A 6,568-nucleotide genomic window follows, 5' to 3' on the forward strand; every position below is an offset into this window, starting at 1 on the left:
CCGCAGCGGAAGCAACGTGGAGGTGACATACACCGGGCATGATGTAAAAGGGGATGCGAAGAAGGCAAAGACAAGCCTCCAAGTACAGCCTGCGTCGACCCCGTCTTTGGGGATGCTGTCCCCGGCGCTTCCGGTGATCCCCAAGAAACCGATAAAGCAGCTGCTGTCCGAGTACGGGGTGGCAGACGAGAAATTTGTAAGGTCAATGCTTGGGGATCTGAAGGACATCGACCTCGACCGCATCCTGGCCAAGGACAATACTCCTCAAGAGAACAGGAAGCTGGCCAGGGAGTCGATGATGCGGGTACGTGTCGATAGTTGTAGTTGTAGTCTTTTTTTTTTTTTTTTTAAGTGTTAACACTACAGTTATGTTGTGCAAGCATTGTATAATGTCTACGCCATCGATGCTAGTGAGGAGGATACCAAGCTGAAGGAGGAGGTGAGCAGTCTCTCCGGGCAGGTTAAATACCTGCATGAGGAGAAGGCAAAAGTGGAGAGAGAGTGGGAATCACTGAAGAAGCAAGTCTCTTATCTGACCAGCAAGGTTGAGAAGCTGGGAGAGCTGCAAAAGAGGGTCCCGGAGCTGGAAGGAATGGTTGGCGAGCTGAAGAAGGAGCTGGAACCTCTTCGAGATGCTGAGGAGAAAGCCAATAGCTGGAAGGCCAAGGCCGAGTTCCTGGAGGGTCGAGTTCCCGAAGAGCGGCTGGAAGCGGTGGAGGAGTACAAGGCTTCGAGTGAGTTGGCGGAGATGTTGTTGAACGCCCAGGACAAGGCCATTATCCCCAAGTACCGGGAGTGGGTAGCAGCCGGGTACATGGACAAGGCCAAGTTCAAGCGAGGTGCCCTTGAGAGGAAGAAGAAACAACAGGAAGCTGCCTCCAAGGGAAGTGCTGGTGGATCCCAGAGTACCGCTCATGATCAGTAGAAGTGGTCCCCCTCCTTTTTTTGTTTTTTTTGTTTTTTGTTTTAAACAATGGCTAAAGAGCCGGTGTCCAAGGTTCCTTAATTCCTTTGCCAGGTAGTCCTGGCTTTTTTGTGAATGGTGATTTTTTTTGAAACTTGAATGGGAATTTGAAAGGAATTAGAATTTCTTGGTTTTTTTTTTTACCTTGTTTTTAAGCATTTCTGCTTACATTACTTATTACCGGAATAAAGTAACTGACAGTAGCTGTTTGTCCGGGATTGCCCGGTGACTAAGGTAAAAATGTAAGAAATGGTCTGAATAATTCATTTTTCCATTTAAGTACCGCATGGTAGCTAGTACATAATGAATACCTGTTGGGTAGCTTGCTATAGCTGGATGGACAAATAGCAAAAAGCTAGGACAAGATGCTCCAGGAGCTACTTATAATAGTAACAAAGGCATTGGGTGTTCCACGGGTGTCGTGATACCATTCCGTCCATGTCCCAGATGTAGAAGGTTGCAGGGCCCACTTCTTCCACGATTTCATAAGGACCCGTCCACGAAGGATCTAGTCCCCGAGTAGGGGTCATCATTTAGCCCGTGGGCCTTGTGGGCCGATGGAGGCCCGCAGGGCCAAAAGCCAGGCCCGGTGGGTAGAGGGCCGGGCTTGGTTTAGGGGTTTGAAACCCGGCCCGGCCCATAGGCCCGGCCCGTAAAAGCCCGTAAACTATTATATATATATATATATATATATATATATATATATATATATATATGTATATATATCTGTGTGTGTGTGTGTGTTTGTTTATATATTTAGGTATATAAATGTGTGTGTGTGTGACTGTGTGTTATATATATGTATATGTATATATAGATATGTAGGGGTGTGACTGTGTGTTTATATATATATATATATATATATATATATATATATATATATATATATATATATATATATATATATATATTTTATGTCCACGCACATCTATCGATGAAATATTTACAAACGTGATGTAAAAAAATAAGCAAGTTTTGCAGTCATCACGCCATCGGTCATTCAAGAAAACATACAAGCGACTACAGTTGACCAATCCGATCGGGTTTGAAACTATGGTGAAATTGACTAAATTTTTAACCACACTCATAATTTATTGTAATAATCATATCCAACGGCCGGTTTTCCTATTTTCTTTGAACTGATAGAGGTTGTTCTTTGGAGTGTGTAATATATAAATATAGGTTTATAAGAGTAATTAGGTTTGACTAAGTTGATCGAATTCGAAACGAGAACCAAATTGGCTGGATTTTTTACAACCACCATAAAATATTACAATCTCTCTATCAAACGGTTGGTTTTTCCAAATTCATTTTCCATTTCATGGTTGCTTTAGAATGAACCTCAACAATTTAAATGTAATGTATAAGTCATACAACTTTAAAGAGGCAAATTGGTATAGGCCAATGTATTTGTAATTAAAATTGAAATTTTTATCTTATGTCCACGAACATCCATCGATGAAATATTTACAAACATGATGTAAAAAAATAAGCAAGTTTTGCGGTCATGACGCCATCGGTCAATCAAGAAAACATACAAGCGACTACGGTTGACTAATCCGATCGGGTTTGAAACTATGGTGAAATTGACTAAATTTTTAACCACACTCATAATTTATTGTAATAATCACATCTAACGGCCGGTTTTCTCATTTTCTTTGAATTGATAGAGGTTGCTCTTTGGAGTGTGTAATATATAAATATAGGTTTATAAGAGTAACTAGGTTTGACCTAGTTGATCTAATTCGAAACGAGAACCAAATTGGTTGGATTTTTTACAACCACCATAAAATATTACAATCTCTCTATCAAACGGTTGGTTTTTCCAAATTCATTTTCCACTTCATGGTTGCTTTAGAATGAACCTCAACAATTTAAATGTAATGTGTAAGTCATACAACTTTAAAGTGGCAAATTGGTATAGGCCAATGTATTTGTAATTAAAATTGAAATTTTTATCTTATGTCCACGCACATCCATCGATGAAATATTTATAAACGTGATGTAAAAAAATAAGCAAGTTTTGCGGTCATCACGTCATCGGTCAATCAAGAAAACATACAAACGACTACGGTTGACTAATCCGATCGGTTTTGAAACTATGGTGAAATTGACTAAATTTTTAACCACACTTATAATATATTGTAATAATCACATCCAACGGCCGGTTTTCTCATTTTCTTTGAATTGATAGAGGTTGCTCTTTGGAGTGTGTGATATATAAATATAGATTCATAAAAAATTAGTGTCTTTAAAAATTTATTTATAAATGAATTAGTGTCTATATATAAATATAGATTTTTTTTGGTATAATATAGATTTGTTCCCTTTGGTTGTATTTGATCATTATCCAATGAATTTTCAAAGCTTGATTAAAAAAAAAATATTAGTGTCTTTAAATATTTATTTATAAATAAAGCCCGCAAGGCCCGGCCCGAAAAAGCCCGCAAGGCCCGCTTTATATGGACGGGCTTGGATCCTTCGATTTACAATAAAGCCCGGCCCGGCCCGTCATTATTTAAAAATATAGCAAGGCCCGGCCCGGCCCAAGCCTGCTATGAATAGGCTGGGCTGTTGACGAGCCCTATCCCCGAGGTTCTGGGTAAACTTGCTTCATGACCCAGTCCCCCCGCTTTAGCGTCCAGGATTGAACCTTGGCATCGTAATAGCGAGCTATTCTTCTTTAGTTTGCGAGATTATGCATGTGTGCCACATCCCTTCGTTCTTCGAGCAAATCAGCGTCGAGATGTAGACCGTCCGCGTTGGTACCCGCATCGAAGTATTCGATCCTGGGACTCTGGATTTGTGTTTCAATGGGGAGGACCGCCTCAGACCCAAAAGCCATGCAGAAAGGGGTCTCTCCGGTAGTTTCTGTCGGCGTGGTTCTGATAGCCCACAATACCTCCGGGAGTTTAGAAGCCCAAAGACCCTTGGCCTCATCAAGCTTCTTTTTCAGTATCTTCTGGATTATCTTGTTGACAGCCTTGACTTGACCGTTGGTTTGGGGGTGAGCTGGGGATGCGTAGAGGATTCTAGTTCCCAGATTCTCGGTGTAAGCCCTGAGCTCATCGTTGTCAAACTGGGTCCCGTTGTCCTTGACAATGGTGTCCGGGACTCCAAATCTGCAGTAAATGCTTTTCCATAAGAAGTTCTTCACTTTCTCCGTAGTGATAGCGACGAGGGGTTCTGCCTCTACCCACTTTGTTTGGTAATCAACAGCTACAATGGCATACTTGAATTGTCTTACTGCCGTGGGAAGCTTACCGATCAGGTCCAGGCCCCATTGGCAGAAAGGCTAGGGTGCGAGGAGTATGGAGAGAGCAATAGGCGGTGCCCTTGGAATGTTTGCATACATTTGGCACTTGTGGCAAGAGCTTGATATTGTTTGAGCTAGGGCCGACATGGTTGGCCAGAAGTATCCAGCCCACAGGGTCTTGTGTGCGAGGGACCAGGCCCCTGCATGGTTGCCGCATACACCAGCGTGTATGTCTTTCATTATCTTGTGGTCGTCCTCTGGTGTCACGCACTTGAGGTTGGGGAAGCAATGACCTCTTCTATACAATTTTCCATTCATGATTGTGTATCGAGCCGACCTTAATTGGAGTCTCCTGGCCTCAACCTTATCGTCCGGGGTCAGACCGTCAACCATGTATTTCAAGATTTGATCCATCCACGAAGCAATCTGGTCCACTGTGAATATTTCTGACACCGTTTTAGAAGTGCTAGGCTTTTCTAGTATTTCGACCTTGGTAGCCCCGTAAGCAGGACTTGGAGAAGTTGCCGCAATCTTAGCAAGGGCGTCTGCTTTGTCATTTTTTTCTCTGGGTATTTGAGTGATGATGTAGGAGGCAAATCTCTAAACCAGCGCCCGGGCTAGGGCCTAGTAAGAGGACATGTAGGGCTCTTTTGCCTCTAAGTTACCGCTGACTTGGTTCACGACCAACTGGGAATCGCTGAAGATATGAAGGTGCTGGACGCCTAGCTCTCGGGCAATCTGTAGACCCGCTATAAGTGCCTCGTACTTTGCAGTATTGTTGGATGCCTTGAAAGCAAACTTGAGAGCGTACTCGTAGACTTGATCCTCCAGGTTGATTAGCAAGATACCGGCGCGACTTGTCTTTTTGTTAAATGTGCCGTCAACGTACAATCGCCAAGTGCTTAGTGGTTTTGAGTTCGGGGCTGTTGGTTCAGGTGTTCCCGTAGGTGGATCATGGGATGGATAAGTTCAGAAATGAAATTTGCTGCTGCCTGGCCCTTAATAGCCGTCCGGGGCTTATACTAGATGTCGAATTCCCCCAATTCAATGGCCCATTTGAATAGTCTTCCCGATGCCTCTGGCTTCTGCAGAACCTGTCTCAATGGATGATTAGTGAAAACGGTAATCGAGTGTCCCTGGAAATAGTGTCTGAGCTTCCTGGCCGACACTAGGAGGGACAAGGCTACCTTCTCAATGTCCGGGTACCTTGACTATGCGCCAGTTTAACCTTTTCCTGTGTAGTACACTGGGTACTCGCAATCAGAATCCCGTTTGATCAGAGCTGAGCTTACCGCTGTAGAAGATGCCACGAGGTATATGTAAAGCATTTCTCCGGGAGCAGGTTTGGACAGCAGAGGTACCGCTGCCAAATATGTCTTTAGGCCGAGAAAAGCTGCTTCGTGCTCGACGGTCCAGGTTATTAACTCGATGTGCTGGGTTTTCAGTAACTTGAAGAAAGGAGTACACTTGTCCGTGAGTTTTGAGATGAATCTTGACAGAGCGGCCACCTTACCAGTAAGGGATTGGACCTCGTTCCGGTAGGTGGGGGATGTCATATCTAATATAGCCTGTACCTTCTCTAGGTTTGCCTCTATTCCCCAGTGGCTAATAATGTACCCGAGGAACTTCTCTATTTCAACCCCGAAAATGTATTTCTGTGGGTTAAGTCGCATACCGTTGGGTATTATGATGGCGAAGACAATGGATAGGTTTGTTACGTGGTCCTCGACAGTTAGGCTTTTGACCAGCATATCGTCCACGTATACCTCCATGATAGTACCGATGACATCCGCAAACATGGAGTTGACAAGTCGCTGATAAGTGGCACCTGCATTCTTCAATTCGAAAGGCATGACCTGGTAACAATAGAGACCTTTGTCTATGGTGAAAGCGGTGTGCTCCTCGTCTGCAGGGTTCATTCTAATTTGGTTGTACCCACTGAGTAACCGGTACCCAGCAGTGGAGTCAATTAATTAGTTGGTCAATTCGTGGGAGCAGGAAGCTATCCTTAGGGCATGCCCGGTTGAGATTTGTATAGTCTACACACATACGCCAGGATCCCGGCACTTTCTTTGGTACCATGACCACGTTGGCCAGCCACCGGGGGTACGTCACTTCCCTGATGAAATTGATGGCCATTAACTTCTTCACTTCAACCTGGATAGCCCGGTACTTATCATGCGTGAAGGCTCTGCGCTTCTTCCTTACCAGTGCCGAGAAGGAAACAATGCTAAGGTTGTGCATGGCTATGTCGGTTGGTATACCAGGCATGTCCTTGTATGACCAAGCGAAAGCTGATGCATTGGAGCGAAGGAATGAGATTAGGTTTTCTCTGATAATCGGTGCCA

Source organism: Rosa rugosa, chromosome 3 (assembly GCF_958449725.1).
Source record: "Rosa rugosa chromosome 3, drRosRugo1.1, whole genome shotgun sequence".
Classification (NCBI taxonomy): Eukaryota; Viridiplantae; Streptophyta; class Magnoliopsida; order Rosales; family Rosaceae; genus Rosa; species Rosa rugosa.